The 16,854-nt window shown below is 40.2% G+C and overlaps 1 long non-coding RNA gene across 1 annotated transcript; it reads right to left on the bottom strand.

Moving 5' to 3' along the window:
- Nucleotides 1-9,306: 9,306 nt before the first annotated feature.
- LOC115288925 lies at nt 9,307-14,035 on the bottom strand. Its single transcript, XR_003907274.1, has 2 exons — nt 13,838-14,035; nt 9,307-9,534 (listed from the first exon to the last, which is right to left on the bottom strand). It is a non-coding gene; the product is annotated as an uncharacterized LOC115288925 (long non-coding RNA).
- Nucleotides 14,036-16,854: the final 2,819 nt, after the last annotated feature.

Genomic DNA, 16,854 nt, shown 5'->3' with positions numbered 1-16,854 from the left:
TAATATAAGATGAAAGATAATATTGATGTGAAGAAGTTTTGTAAATAGTAGTGCTAGATAAACCTTGTCTGACATTGTCTTTCATATATCAACCTCCTCATACTCACCTGCCCCCACCAGCCCCATCTCTCTCCTGATTATCCACCTGATAAACACAATATTTTCCTTGTTTCCAAGATTGGATCCATAGCCTACAATCCAATTCCTCAGTATGAAATTACCAAGAACTGGTGCCAGCGCTAGGTTTCATTTATTAACTGTTACCTGTTCTACCCTCAGATTGTTCTACTCAGTTTGTCATTGGCTATGTCCTACCTAGATTTCTGCCTATAGCAAATTGTCCTATTTTCCTCCCTTTGTGTTTTTCAAATCTTCTTAAACATACACCTATAGGTATAAATATGCCAATATATAATAATGTCCAAAAGGTAGCAAGTTGAGTTCTTTTTCCTTCTTTTCTTGATACGTGATATATGACGGTTGACTCTAACCTTTGTAGTATGAGTTAGCTCTGAATAAAAATCTGTGACCTTAAAACCTTATAATCCAAGTCACTCTTGGTAAAAGCAGCTGAAAGTTCCATTTTTAGAACTTATTTAGAGATTTTCCAGATAATAAGGGTTGAACAGAAACACCAAAGACTTCCCCAGAATAGCAACTAGGGCATTTCCTTTGACAGCTGCAGGAGGTCTAGTGGAACTTTAAATCAGTCTCAAAACTGAGCTGAGGCTCTGAAACTTGATGAGCTTGCTAACAGTAGTGTATGGTGCTGAGTAATTGCTAAGGGGGGGAAACACATAAAAAAGAAAAAAATAATACAGCAGGTTACTCATATTATTTGATGATACCCATGAGTCATTAGAGGGGAAATTCACCAGAAAGCACCATATTGCACATGTCAACTCCCATGTAGTTAAAAAAAAGTGATTCTATCATTCTTGAAAGGGATGCAAGTGTAGATATGTTTTGGACTGGGACTGCCATTTCTCTTTGAAACTCTTTTGAATAAAGATACTCGTGGCTCAGCTACATGAGGTCACTTATTCCACCATTACTGTATACTTTGGCTTCAACATCAGGTCTCCTTTGTATTGTTAGCAGAGTGTGGGCTGCTGTTATTGATGACAGTGCGATAACAATCTCAGATCTAAGGTGGAAAGAGAGTCCCTCCTTGACCTTGGTTCTGTATGCCAAGATTTATCAATCCTCAGTGCCAGGTCTTCTGGCCAATTCCTTTGGTTTGTCCTCAGGCAAGATGGAGGCTGGGTAAATCCTGCCCTCGGAGTTGCACAGACTTGCAGATGTATTCGTGGGCTCCACCAAGTGGGGCAGCTGCATGGGAAGCATCTTGAAATCTTACAGTGTATTGGCAGTGTCAGTTTGGGAATGCTAGGCTGTGTGCAAAGTCATTGTTGTCAAAACAGAATCCAGTCCTAATGTTTCAGGGTGTTCTGGGTCTTTGATTTAGTAGTAGTACAGACGGCCCCAAATTTGTGTAATTTTCAAAATATGACAGAAAGAAATACGGGAATGTGTTTGTGTTTCTGGGCTACAGAAAGCCTTCTGGAGAAGGTTTAATATTCAGAGGATTTCAAGGAAAAGACAGATTTATCAAAAAGCATCAAACATAAAAACTTACAGTGGGGAATATACCCCAAATAACATTAAAAGTTAAGAAGCACTCTAGAAGAAAGTATTTGTGACACAGAATAGACATAGAATTTACATCTGAATATAAAAACAGCTACTAAAATTCAACAAGATAAAAAAAAGCAGATGATACGAACAAGTAACAATTCAGAAAAGAAAAATATTTAATGTGATAATGCATAAAAACAGTGATTATAATTAGACACAGAAGCAAATTAATATCATTTTTTATCTCCCACAGTGTCCAAAAAAACAAATAAAATGTAACCACCCAGCTTACCAAGGGTACAGAGAAACAGAGATCAAGACAGTGTTGCTGGGGCCGTGTTTTGGCCCAACTTCATTGGAAGGTCATTTGGACATATTTGACAAAACAAGCAATGAACAGATGCTATGATTCAGCGATTTCAGTTCTTGACAGTGATCCTCGAAAATGCTTACTCATGTGTATAATGATACATAAACAAGGGTGTCCAATCCATATCATTTGTAAGGACAAATGGAAACAATCTAAGTACTAACAGAATATTACCTAAATTATTACAGTATAGACATTTAATGGATTAGTAGGCAGCCATCAGAAAGGATCATGCAAATTTATCACTGTAAACTTTTAAGTGCAAAATCAAGTTACATAGCAATAGGATACTGTGTTTACAAAATCTATTCTGTGTGCATGCATATGTGCATGTGAAACAGAAAATTGAAATAATATCCACTAAACTTCTAATTCTGGTACCCTCGATTGATGAATTAGATGTAATATACCTCTCCCCCTCACTCTCACTCTCTGAATATATTAAAATATGAAATATTTTGACATTTTCTTGTGTTTCTCGTATATGCAATAAATTCACATCAAATGTGTAAAATATGATTATTTAAAGGTATCAAACTGAGTTTTTAAACACTGTGTTCTAGAATTATAATGGCATAGAAAAAGATTCTTAATAATGATGTTTCTAATTTCAGGGTAGTATGAAAAGGCTATTGGCATAATATATAATGCTAATCATTACAAGTACATTAAATATTAAGTCAACAACCATTAAAGTGAACAAGGAATTTCTACTGTCATTATATTAGAACATCATTTATATAGAACCTATATATCATGAAATAACCCAGATGGTGTATTATGGGACATTAAAAAATTTTTATTCATTTTTGAGAGAACAGTGTGAGTGGAGCAGGGGCAGGGAGAGAGGGAGACAGAATCCGAAGCAGGCTCCAGGCTCTGAGCTGTCAGCACAGAGCCCGACATGGGGCTCAAACCCACTGACTGCAAGATTATGACCTGAGTCAACCGCTGAGCCACCCAGGGGCCCCTATTATGAGATATTTTAAGGAAAATACTTTGGAATCAGAAAACTCTAATTGAAACTGAAAGTTGGAAATTTCTTGGAGAGTAAAATTTCTCATTTTGAATATAACAGTATGTGGGGTTTTTTTTTTTTTTGGTATAACCTTGTTAAGACCCTTTAAAAACATGTCATAGATGTTCTCTGGGCCCTCTTCAGTTTTAAACAAGTGCAGTAACAGGACCTTACAGTTTACAAGTTCAGATGAGCCTGTTTACATACCTCTGCCTTATTTCATCTAAATCAGGGAAATGGAGGTGGAAGAAATCTCACTGAGGGCATAACCTAAGTCCTCACTTGCAGATGAGAAATCTGAGGTCGAGAGATGAGAAATAATCACCAAGGGTCCCATTCTTTGTCAGAACTCCTTCAGAATAGAATCCTGCCTGAATCCAAGTTCGTGAATGCTCACTGGCCTCCCTGCTCTTGTAAGACAGGGAGAGACATAAGACTAGAGGGAAATGAATTAAAGAGGTAGGAATGTATGACGTGATGTGTTGTGCTAACGGCATGCTGGGGTTAGGGGAGCACGCCTGCCCTGCGAGATTAAGGCAGAAGCTGTCCCTGTGCTGGGAGAGACTGAGGGCCATTCCAGAAGGTGACTGGCTACAAGGCAACTGGTGAGACAGGTGTCTCCAGCAGCAGAGCAGATCGATAGCTAATATCTGAACAATGTCAGAAACATGAGTCCTGAAATTATCTTAATGTAACTAGCATCTTTAAAGACAATCAGAATAACAAACTCTTAGAAAGTGCTTGATGTGTGCCAAGCATTATTCTCTGAGCTTCGAATGTATTCCTTCTCTCGATTTTCCTAACTGGTCGTTATAGTTCTCAGTAACTAACCATGGCCAACATAATTCTATGTCATAGACACCCACTAAATTTCATCAGCATATAGCAGCAAACACTTCCTCAATGTTTGGGGAAGGCTGCCCTTGGCTGGCTTGCTACAGGGGCTGAAAATCGGCCAGTCTAACTCGAACTCAGCTAGGGTTTCTCAGTGCTGCTCCTCGGTCTCTCTTTCTCTTCTCCTTGGTCTAGGGGGTTAGCTCCACCGGATTCTCCTCGTGCTGATGGCAGATGTGAGAGATACAGAGCTCAGTTGCAGGGTACTGTGCAAACTGTAGTCCCTCATGCTCATTAACTGGAAGAAACAAGTCACAGAGCCAAACTCAAGTCAAAAGAGCATGTAAGCCACTCTGACCTGTGGAAGGAGGAAGGGGTACAATAATCTAAATTTCCATAGGTCGGTACTTCTGCTAGCTTCATAATATAAATTATTAATTATAACTACTTGCTCAAGGACACAGAACTAGCAGGCAGATTAAATAGTATCAAAGCCAGGTAGATTAGGGGTCCATGTTCTTATTATCCCTGAGATGAACATGGTGAGTCCTCTTACAGGGACCTCACAATTCTGGAACAACTGAACTGGAACACAAGTGTTAGTGTGCAAGAAGTTACTGCAGAACAGACTGGACTCAAGAAGGACATCAGTGCATGTGTGAGGGCTCTCAAGCTACATGGTCCGTTTGTACTGTGAAAAGTAGAACTCATTTGAAATGAAGCTGATACTTAGTGGCCCACAGAAAATGGCATTGTATTGTCAGAGGAGACACTAAGGAAGCAGTGTTAGAAGTACAATATTCTTACAAAGCTCTAGAAACATCCTCTAAGGATCTTTAAAATATACTACTTTAGGGGACATGTAATTAATGTACTTTGTACACAATCCCATGGGTACTAAACAGAATAGAGTGAAATAATCCCCTCCCCCCCACCACACCCATAGCCTTAGGCACCCAGTTTACTCACTCACAATTACAGGTCTGTCCCTGACACTTTTAGGAATGTTTTCTGCATATGCAAACATAGTTGAATACATGTTCCTCTTTTAGTGTAGACTGTGGACTACCATTCCTATTGTTCTGCACATTTTTTCTGTTCCCTTCCAAAAGCTGTAAGATTATTCTATAAAATTTTTTAATGTTTTATTTATTTTTGAGAGAGAGAGAGAGAGAGAGAGAGAGAGAGAGAGAGAGAGAGAGAGAGAGACTGTGAGTAGGGGAGGGTCACAGAGAGAGGGAGAACAGAATCTGAAGACAGGCTCCAGGCTCTGAGTTAGCTGTCACACAGAGCCTGATGTGGGGCTCGAACCCATTTTGAAGATTATTCTAAACTAACTGCCTCTTCCTTTCTAATGGCTGCCTAAAATGCGTTTTACAGGTATACTAATTTTCCTACCTTTATAAGTCCCCTATCGAATATTTAGCTTGTTTCCAATCTTTTGAAATTAAAAAAAAGATGCAGTCGTTTTTCTTGGGTGAATGTTATTTATGAGGAATATCTCAGCAGCACAAATTCTTGGAAGGAGAACCCTCTGGTCACAGGGAATGTGCATTTTGAGTTTCAGGAACTACAGTCAGTGTACTTCCCAGAGCCTGTAGTTTTTCTTCCCCTCGACAATGAACGAAAGGCTCAATCTTCCCCACTCCTTGTCTTATCAACTGTTTGGAGTTTTGCTAATCTGAGAATAACGTGTTGTGGTTCTGACTCGTGTTTCTCCTGATATGAGGGAAGTTGATCATCTTTTTATATCTTTGAGACATTTGAATTTCTATTTTTGTAATCTCTATGTTATGCTATTTGTTTTTTTCTTTGGCCTTGTTTGTTTAAAAAACAATTTATAGGAGATTTTTCAAGAGGGAAATAAGAGCCATATCTTTCTTGCCAGATTTTTGGTACAGCTAATACTTCATTAATGGTGTTCAGTGCTGTTCAGATCTCTTTTTAACTTTAATGTTTTCAGTGGCTTCTGGATTTGTGTCATGTTTATAAAGGCTTCCTTTTCCAAGATCATAAAAATTTTTTTCATGATTTATTTCAGCACTTTTATGATAGATTATAAAATTTTTTTCATGATTTATTTTAGCACTTTTATGATTCATGTTTTAGTGCTTAAAGATTCATCTGGAGTTTATTTTGCTGGGGGAGTGACCCCCCATCAAGCCTCTCCTCTTAATAAAACAGTACCATGATTATACGATTGAGTCAGAAGGCTCATATACAGATGGACAACTAGAACAGAATCTGAGGTATCCACAGAGTCTGAGGGCCATGGCTCTGAGGACGCCACTGGGGTGAACTTGTACTGGACATTCAGTGGCTGTCTGGCTTCCTGGAGGCTTGGTTTTCTTCACGGTTGCATGAAATCCTGGGAAGTGAGAAAAACACAGCCTGAAGCCCATAGATTCACTGTTACGATTCATATGCTTGAAGAATATTTCATACCCTGTGCAAAAGAGAGAATTGAAATTTGGGAGCTATCTAATTTAATCCATATTTATATTCATAATTCATGTAAGAACTCATTTGTTCACAAAATAGAGTTTTCCAAGATGAATATATTAACATACAGATAAGGTTTATAATTATAAAGGTCTTAAACTTTCTGTCATGGGTCATTCTGCTGATGGGTAATTTGAAAAAAAAAGAATGTTTTCTTTTCTTCACTGTGCACACAAATGTTATTTACTTTACTGTCATTTTCACTTATTTAAAAAGGAAGAAGAAATTAACTCACCCTGTTCCTGGTGTTTCAAGTTCAATATGTCTACTCTTGGTCTATTTAGTTCATCTTCACTGAACACATACTTTTCCTATTTTTCTTCTTCTACTATTGTCATTATACTCAGCTTACCTTATAGCTGGCAGAAAATATTTTACTGACATGGAAAAGGAATCATGTCCAACTTGTATTGATCTTCTGGTAAATGCAAGGGACTGCATGAAACTCCTCCATACATTTTGTATCATTGAACGTGTAAAATTATGTAAGGCAGATACCATGACTTTCAAGATGGGAAAAACTTGAGTCTCACAGAGAGTAACTGTATTTCCCAAACTCCAATGGCTAATTCATGTTGCAGCAAGAAATTTCAGGTGATTCTGAGCACAGCATTACAAAGGTCTACGTGGGTTACTTGCCCTTCCTCCCCTACCACCACTTTCCTCTTTCCACGCTAAGCTCTAAACATAATGGCTTCACTTCTGTTTCTCAGTTTCTCCTGTTCCCTCTCCTCATAAGGACTGTACGTGACCTTCCCCACTCTGCCTGATGCGCTCTTCGCAGCCCTGTGCACACGTGAGGGCCCTTCCTGCCCCCCACCCCCATTCCACTGTAAGTATCACCGCCTCCAAGAGTTCTTTCCAGTCTCAGCCGGCAGACGGACCACCTCTCTGCCATCCCCTTATTGTAAGTCTCAGCACAGCCCTGGGAAGCACCCACCACAGTCACTCCCTGCCTGCTCGGTGGTTTGCTCTCAGTTCCCACCCATGGAAATACAATCCCCGCAAGAGCACAAACACTGTCTGATTCCCCACCATGTCCCTGTACCTGCAACATCGCCTAGACGGTGTCCAACAAGGATTTGATGGATGACTCCATGGCTGTCTCAAACTTGCTGAGACAGAGCTAAACATAGGGGAGAGTTAGGGTAGTAGAAAAATATAAAGCCTGGTCTTTGCCCTCAGAACTTATAATCCAGCACCTGGCATGAGAAAGGCATATGGGACTAGAATTAGATTAAGGCCATGGGGCTGGATTTAGCAGCTACTAAAAATAAGTCTTAATATATAAATTTAGATGTTAGCAAATCCATTCCAGATCTTTAAACTAATTTTACATATAGACATAAATGTATAAGATCTGTCTTTAAAAATACCACATAGCAAGGAGTTAACTACAAAGCAACTTTGAAAGAATGTTGTGCCCACACTTGAAAGCCTTTCTTGATGCAAAAAATATGAATTAGTGAGATACCTAGAAGACGGTGGGTATAGAGAGAAAGAGAGAGTGAGAGAGCAAGAGAGAGAGAGAGAGAGGAAGGGGGGAGAGAGATAAGGGAAGAGAGAATGGGAGAAAGAGAGAGGGAGAGAGAGAAACCGAGGGAGAGAATGAGAGAGAGGAACATCAAGAAAACAGATGCCAGGGTCTCTAGGAGCTCCACCCGTGGCTGTTTGACAGTAAGGATTCCTACTGTACTTTTTATCGCGCACCTTGTTCCCACCCCACCATTGGCCTCATGAAAAACAACACATCTGCTGAGTGAGGCTGTTGGGTTCGATTCGGAAGGAGGTAGTGTGATCAGAGCTTCGGTTCCAGACACAATTTACATGAGGCTCCTTAGGTCCCTGTTCTCTCCAGAGCCTGCCTGTTACGGAGGTAACTCTGCAGACCTGCCAGTGCCCCGTCAGGCATTCTTTCCTCAGGGTGAGCTGATGGCACTAAGATTATTACTTTTATAATCTTTTTTTAGTGTTTATTTATTATTTTTAAAGGAAAGAGAGGCAGAGCATGAGCAGGGGAGAGGCAGAAAGAGAGGAAAACACAGAATCTGAAGCAGGCTGCAGGCTCTGGGCTGTCAGCTCAGAAGCACAAATTGTGAGATCATGACCTGAGCTGAAGTTGGATGCTTAACCGACTGAGCCACCCAGGCACCCCTGTATTTTTATAATCTTAACATGAATCCAAAGGACTAGTGTGAAATTCTCAGTATCATAATAAACTTTGTTAATCAACATTTCAGGAAAAATGTAAAATGAGAACAATATTTTTAGTTAAATATTTTCACTAATCTTACATAAAATGTTTTGCCTATTCCGTTACTATACAATTTTTGGGTCTACAAATTTCTGTGTTCTTTTTAATGTTTTAAAAAATAAAATTTCCTCCAAGTATTATAATCATGAAAACAGAAACAATCACTCTATTTTCACCACCTGAAGAGAAAAACTGTAAATATTTTGATGTTTTTTCTTAGCAGATCTCTTTTGTGTATTTAAACATCATTATGACTATATTGCTTATTGGAGTTTGTGTACTGGTATCAACTAAATTTGTACATAAATGTTCACAGCTTTTTTATAAATGCAGATTATTCTCATGTAGAAGGAGATACCATTTACTTAGCTACGTTGTCAATATAGAACACAAATTTCCATCTTCTTTCATAAAGCTCTGTTATGTTTTGGATTCTTTGTGAGTTGAATATGTGTTTCAAATTCAAAGTTTGATTATAGATTATATGACTCTTATATTACCAAGAATGAAAGAAGTTAAGAAAATTTTGTTTCTTGATATTTATTTTCAGAATGCCTTCAAAAGTTTGTGTAAAACATTGCCTCAGCAATATTAATAAGATTCCAATTTCATCATCCATCCATTACTATTGAATCATATCTGTAAAATACAGCTTCTAGTTTTACAAGTGAAAAAAAAACAGGTTTCCTCTGAATTTGAATATCTTTATTTACATAGTGAGGTAAAACGTTTTCACTAAGTGTGTTGACTCTTTTCTCTTCATTGGGTGTGACTTTTCTCTTGAAGATACGATATTAGTGCCACTGTTATTATAGTAAATGGTTCTATTTCTACTGTTGGTCTGTAACAAATTAAAAGCCTCAGGGCTTTAAATGAAAAGTTTCAGGAGCTTTGAATCTTTCAAACCTGTAAGAGTACCTAGAAGCAAAGAAAGAAATTAGCTATGCAATTTCACAGTATTAGTTCAGTTATACTTAGTCAGAACCTTACAAGTCTGTATTTATTTGTTTGTTTGTTTGTTTATTTTTAAAGGAGAGGGATGTCTCAGTGGCTCAGTTAGTTGAGCGCCCGACTCTTGATTTTGGCTCCGGTCGTGATCCCAGGTTTGTGGGGATCGAGACCCTGCATTGGGCTCCATGCCGGGTGGGGAGACTGCTACCTCTCCCCTGCTCATGCTCTCTCTCTCTTTCTTTCTTTATATAAAAAAAAAGAGAGAGACAGAAAGATTTGAAATAATTTGTTGATAGTAAGACAACTAATAATTAGTATAATTAGAATTGGAAGACTTTGTGATGTCACAACTTTGCACTACTTCTGAGGTAGGCATCAGTGTGTTCCAGTCGGTAGGAGGGGCACTGGGTGGAGCTTTCGTTACCATCACTAAAGTGTCCTGCCTACCAATTTCAAGACATGAATTTTCATAGAATCAGAAGTGAGCACCAGAGCACAAACGACACCCACGGGGTGCATTCCCTTTCACATAAGAGCCCCATTGGACTTACCAGTGAAGACATTTTTCAGTTACTGTTCTGAACCTAACGTACTTCTTTGCAGAGAAGCCCATGAGTGAGATTTTGTTCTCCTTCAGTCCCTTTATCCTTCTCTACATGCAGAATGCCATCTCCTGCTGATGTCTGCTTTTCAAACTGGCATTTGCTGCACATGTTTCGAATGTACATGGTATTTGAAAAATGATCCTTTGTCTGGACAAACTTTGGAGAGAGCACATTTCTCAGGCTGCACACAAAGCTGGGGATGTATCATAGACCTGAGAGACACAGGAAGGTGGCGGACGGTCTCGGGGTATCTGACGTGATCAACGTAGCCAGGGGGGATTTTCGGATGCTGAAATGGCTTGGCCTTTGCTTTCCTCACCCGCCCCCCACCCCCACCCCCACCCCGAGCCCCCCTGGACATGCTCCAATTGCCCGAACAATTTGCTTATAACTTCATGTGTCTGACTTGTAGACATTTGTGAAATTTACACACCTCTAAATTAACTGCGTGCCAAAGCCCTCCAACGTTTATAACAACGTTTATAACATTATCCGACAAAAACTTTTTCATAGCAGCACATGAACAAGCTGACCTCTTCATAGTCACGGTTTTGGGAAGTCCTGATTTTGAAATGGAAATATTATGTCAAAAGCACCAAGTTCATTTCTCTCGGAGCCATAAGAACAGCTGTCAGGGTCCATGAGTCCCAAGACTGTCTGATAGGACCACAAAGCCCCCTTCCCCTTCCCTGTCATACATATTTAACCCCTCTGTTCCTGCATTATCGTAAGGTCTGGATTGCATGAAACTCATGTCTTGGCTAAGGCATCTTTATTGGATTGTTATTTAATACCTTTATTGATGGGTATGGAAAATAATGCTAATGCAAGGAAGTTTGCAAAGTTCCTTTAAAACAGATACTTTTAATATTCTTAAATCTCTTCCATCCTCCTGCCCTCATTCCCTTCTTCACCTCTTCCTTGGAATTCCTTGCTTCAAAGATGTTTGTATAGGATACAAACACATGCAAATTATGTTTGCAGGTGATAGTATTGGGATTGGCCAATACAGTTCGTGATGGTATTGTTCACCCAACAAGCCAGAGTATTTTTAACAAATAAGGGCTGAATTAGGTGAGGACGATGAGCCTGGCTCTTTCAGTACAAGAGTGGATCCTTCCTTCATTTAAAATTTGGACATTTCGGGGGCATCTGGTGGCTCAGTCGGTTAAGCATGTGGCTCTTCACTTCAGCTCAGCTCACGATCTCACAGTTTGTGGGCTTGAGCCCTGCATTAGGCTCTGCACTGATAACATGGAGCCTGCTTGGGATTCTCTGTCCCACTCTATCTGCCCCTCCTCCCACAAAATAAATAAATAAACATTAAAAAATTAAAACTTAAAATTTGGACATTTTGTTCATTATTATGAATCATTTTGCCTTAATTTTAATGTTCACATATTGCATTAAAATATGTTCCTTCATTACTGAGCTTATTGGCATTACTGACATCCTGAGCCCCAGGCAGATGCCTTCCTGCCTCACCCCGGTACTCTCCAGAAACAAATGCAACATATAAAAACTTATGAAAACCTCTACTCAGAAGTTAAACGCAGAAGCCATTTGTAAGAAGCTACGAGAGACCGCGAAAACTAAAAACCCAATTCTACAAAAGCCACACAGGATCATGGAGGAGTAGCAAAGGGAAGTTTTTCAGCTAACATTTTAGCAACATCTTTATATTTGTGTCCATCTATTATTCTTTAACAAGTTCTGTGACCCATTCTACTTCTGTGCCTTCAAATGAGAAAATACCATTTATTCTGAAATAATAGATGACTTTAAATTATTTTTTCCATGTAAGAGATTCTTTTGAAATGTGGGACTTATGGTGAGCTTTTTTTATTTTGGTCAAAAACATCTTTATTTCATATCCATTGTCTTCTCAGTATTCTCTAGTTGCCTCATTACCTCTCAGAGTCTTGACTTCTATTAGCCACGTTTGTTCCAGAATATCTGTGATTCATCTGAAGCTTTTTTTCTCCTTAACTGTGTGAAGTGATGAACAAGTAGCATTTTTCCTGAGGAATAAACGGTATTATTCCTATCTATTCTGCTTCATTAGTTATACACAGAGACTTTTCACTGTGTATTTTTATAGCTCTCACAGTGGGTTTAGTTAGTGGCATGATTACCAGGCTGGTGGGAGGGGAGCAGTTTCAGTTTAAATAATTCCATTTCCAAGCACACATCACACTAAACCTAACACCACCTACCTGCTATCACTACTGCAAACCTCTGAAAGGAGGGGTTTCTCGAGGCATAAGTCTCTGCGTAGTCAATGTTTGTCTTATTTCAGAGAATTTCTGTAATCGCTAAGCAGGTATATCCCTAGGAAAGATCTATACTTCATCAGAGCAAACTCTTTCTCAGTTACAGACCCCTATCGATCTGTAATACTCTTACAATTATTCTGCACTTTTCTGCTGAAGACTGGAGAGAACATCCAGTATGATTAAATATTCTCAGGATCCACAGGCTAGGAAAATGGGAAGAAACAGAGAGTTCTCTTCCCAACAAAGGAACAGAGAGCTAAAGAAGACTGTGCTTCCATTCATGAAACAGTTCAAGGTATCGATTTTTCTTCAGGGACTATGTGCTTCTATTCCACATGTAACTGAAAGAAGTTTCATTTGGAAATCTGCCAAGGAGTGAGTCTCAATGTCTCTCCTACCAGGGGAGTACCGCCTCTGACTTTGATCAAGCTCTTAATTCGATCAGCTAAGGCGGGGATGAGATAAGGTGGGTCAATGATACGTTGAAAGGTTTTGGATGAAGGAAGGGGAAGAACAGTGACACTGAGGCACAACGCCATCCCGAGGCCCGAGCTTGCAACATCCCAGGTTCCTCTCTTGCGGCCCAGCTGAGAAGGTTCACAGAGTCTGTCTCCATTCATCACGCGTGCCCTGGCACCTCCACTTTGAGCCTCAGGTCACACCTGCGTGTCAGCTCATGGAACCACATCTGCGTGGGCCCGGGTCTTCCCATCACCCCCAGGAGTATGTTTGTGGGACCAGCTGCTGCTTGCGGCCCAGAAGCCTCCTGCACCAGCTTGGTCTGCTTCGTGGCAATAAACCTAAGGCAGGTCTCAGCCTGGACTTGTCGGAAAAGAAGAAGGTTGTTTTTCTGGGATGGCTGGTTTTATTCCCTTTCTCCACGGTCCCCGTTGCAGAAGCTTTAACTTTTATGGGGATTTTTCAACAATAGAATGGGGAGTTTCTGAGTGTGGTTCGAAGACGTAGAACGCGCAGAGAAGTCTCGATTCACTTTACCCAGAAAACCCAAGCCAAGAGCCTTGAACTTAATCTGAACTTCTGTCTCCCCACCCCCACCCCCACCGCAATTGTCACATTTTCCACTCATAACGTCACTACATCGTAACTTTGTTCTTCAGCAACTGTGTCATTGGTGATTAGTAAAATGCTGTGAAACGATGACATCATGTCTATAAAATAATCACAAAAATGCTAAATATTAATGAGTAATTCTCAGAATGGAATCTGAGCAACGCCAGTTGTGGCTGGGTGCATTTCATATATTCTGATTTTGTGAAATTTAAATAGATTTGATTCCCACCTCCTCCGCCTTGCCTCATTTCAGCCGTGCCCTCATCTCTCCTCTCTCCTGGCCCCTTCCCTTTCCCAAGGAGTTTGTAATAAGAAGACCTGTTAAGTTTCAAAATCAGCCAGTTGGCCCTCTGATCTTGTTGGCAGCTTTTCTTCATTTTCAACCAGAAGCACAGCCGCGTGCAAGCAGGTATCACTGGAAACTCCAGACGCTCACAGTTCACAAGCAGTGGCAGGGTGATGGAAATTTTAAAGCACACACATTGTCCAGATGAATGCAAATAAAAATGTCTTGCCTTCTCGGAGAATGGAATATGGATCACAGGAGCAGTGGAATGTTAGAAACTCACAAAGCAATGGAATGTTAGCATTGGAATTCCGTCCAACACCTTCTCTGACCATCTTGAATACTTTTAAAACGCAGTAGGCTTTAAAGCCCAAGCCAGAGTGAATTGTAAAGGAAATGCCGCCCAGGTGGCGAACCATCCACAATGGTTCTCTGCCTCTGTAGACTCATCATGGTGGCTGGCCCTGCCATCAGCCTTAAAGCTTGAGTTTGGGGAAGAAGCACATGCCTGTAATTACCAGGTAAATATTAAGAACATGTTGCCCTTGTTATCTGGTTATATGTTCATGAGGCTACTCTTTCCCTATTAGTATGGGAATCACACTGAGGATGAATTTCTTTCCCTTTCCCTTTGTGTCTCATTCTTTCTTTCTTCCATTTTTCTTTCCTTCCATCCTTCCTTTCTTCCTCTCTCTCCCTCCTTTTCTTTCTTTCTTTCTTGCTTGCTTGCTTGCTTTCTCCCACTCCCTCTTCCTTTTTTTCTTTTCTTCCTTCTTTTTCTTCTTCCTTCCTTCATTCCATCCTTCTTTTCTTCTCTTTTCTTCTTTTTCTTTCTTTCTTCCTTCCTGCCTTCCTTCCTTCCTTCCTTCCTTCCTTCCTTCCTTCCTTCCTTCCTTCCTTTTATGACATGAAGACCAAGTATGGTACAAATATACTTCCAGGTCTATTATGGAGACCTACCACCTCTCCTCATTTTACAGTAACATGCTTTTGTATCTATTTGGATTATATAAATTTCTAAAAGATAGGTTATGGTACACCATTCTATTTCCCGTACAAAGTAGATATTCCATAAATATTTATTAGGATGAATTAATGAATGTATGCATGCTGTTGTTTATAACATTTTATTTTGAAAAAAAAAGTTCAAGGGGCGCCTGGGTGGCTCAGTCAGTTAAGCGTCCAACTTTGGCTCACGTCATGATCTCACAGTTCATGAGTTTGAGCCCCATGTCAGGCTCTGTGCTGACAGCTCAGAGCCTGGAGCCTGCATTGGATTCTGTGTCTCCCTCTCTCTCTCTGTCAAATAAAAATTAAAAAATAAAAAATAAAGTTTGAAAATTACTGTCTTCCTTGTCATCCTTGAATTCTGTGATCCCTTTACAACCACCTCAGCTGACTGTGCACTCAACTAACTCACCGCTGTGCTTTCTGAACAGGGAAGACCAGCACCAACACCCAAAGCAGTCTCATTATTACTCCACAGACAGCGACCATTTCTTGACTCTTGTGTTAATTTGCATCAGTGACTCCTGCTCCAGACATTCTTGAACATGTGGTGATTTCAATGAGGCTAATGGATTTTAAGGCTCCACCTAGAAAGGACCAAACTGGGTAGCCCCTTTAACAAGATTTCTCTGTGCACTAGACCATTCAGCATCGGGAATTCTCTCTGAAGTCTATAGGTGACCTCTTTTCCTTTCTTCCACTTAATCAGACTGCATGTGACCTCTTGGGGCCTTGAACTTGGAGGTTGAAGAGCATACATGAAAGAATTAAAAAACACACTCTTTTTGGGTACATTGCCTTTGGAAGCATATTAAAATCCTTCAGAATGCTGTTTTTTTCTCCTTGAAACTATCAAGTCTGTTTTCTATATAAACAGGCATTTTCTTTTATGTTGGTGATATTATTTTACACTCCAACCTTATGGCTTAAATATTTTATTTGTCTCAAAATCATTTTTTTAAAACATGGGCTGATTATTTGAAACAATCTCACTCGTTTCAGAAAAGAATTGTTAGTGACCTTTCTTTCAACTGAGGAGAAAAACAAACATACAAATAGTATTTTTCCCTGTAGTATTTGCAATGGTTAGTCATACATACATCCTCTGGGTTAGCATAACCTGGAATTGAGAGGGAAGGAAGAAGGTGACTTTATGAGTACCTACCTCATGTGGCATTTGCACAAAGACACTTGCCCAGGCCACCATATTGAGGAAGAAAGAAATGATTTCAGTATTTCCAGTATGTGTGATTTCCAGTATTTGTGAACTGGGTTTATTGGTCCATGGGGAGATGAGAGAGCTGGTATGACATCTGTCCTTGTTGCCACTAAGATTCTAAATCTCTTATCCCTCTCCTGCCCTTTCACCCTTTCCCCATTATCTCATTCTGTAGGGATGCCTTCTCACATTTTGGCCTATCATTTTTTAAAAAAAATGTTTGTTTGTTTGCTTATTTATTTATTTTGAGAGAGAGAGGGAGGGAGGGAGAGAGAAAGAGAAAGGACTCATAGGGAGAGGAGGAGAGAGAGAGAATCCTAAGCAGGCTCCACGCTGCCACTACAGATCCAGTGCAGGGCTCAAACCCACAGACTTGAGTGGAAATCAATATTCAACATTTAATGAGCTAAGCCACTCAGGTGTCCCTAATTATAATATGCAGCAGGGCTGTCAAATGTCTTCTGAAAAGACGAAAGTAGAACATATTGCTATCAAGGCTCTTCCTGTTCCCACTTGTGCTGGTACTATTTTAGTGTTAGGGTCTACACCTCCCCAAATGCAATGGCTACCATGACTCCACTTCTACTCTCGGTTGCTTTCTGCAAGCTGACACCTTGAATGGATGAAGAAGGAAAAGTGTTGGTGGGGTGGGAGAATTCCAGCCCTCTGGAGGCCTCAGCGAATCTCTGTGTGCCAGATTCATAACCCACAGCAGTAGGCCAATCTCAGGGCCTCCCCTATTTCTGAAAGGGGGAGGCTGACCTCCTCCATGCTGGCAGCCAGATTCGTCTGCTCTTTGATAGCTGGGTGCGATAGCACCAT

This window comes from Suricata suricatta, chromosome 4, assembly GCF_006229205.1.
Source record: "Suricata suricatta isolate VVHF042 chromosome 4, meerkat_22Aug2017_6uvM2_HiC, whole genome shotgun sequence".
In the NCBI taxonomy this organism is placed as follows: Eukaryota; Metazoa; Chordata; class Mammalia; order Carnivora; family Herpestidae; genus Suricata; species Suricata suricatta.
Note: the sequence above shows the minus strand (reverse complement) of the source record. Positions and strands in the feature narration are given on the sequence as shown.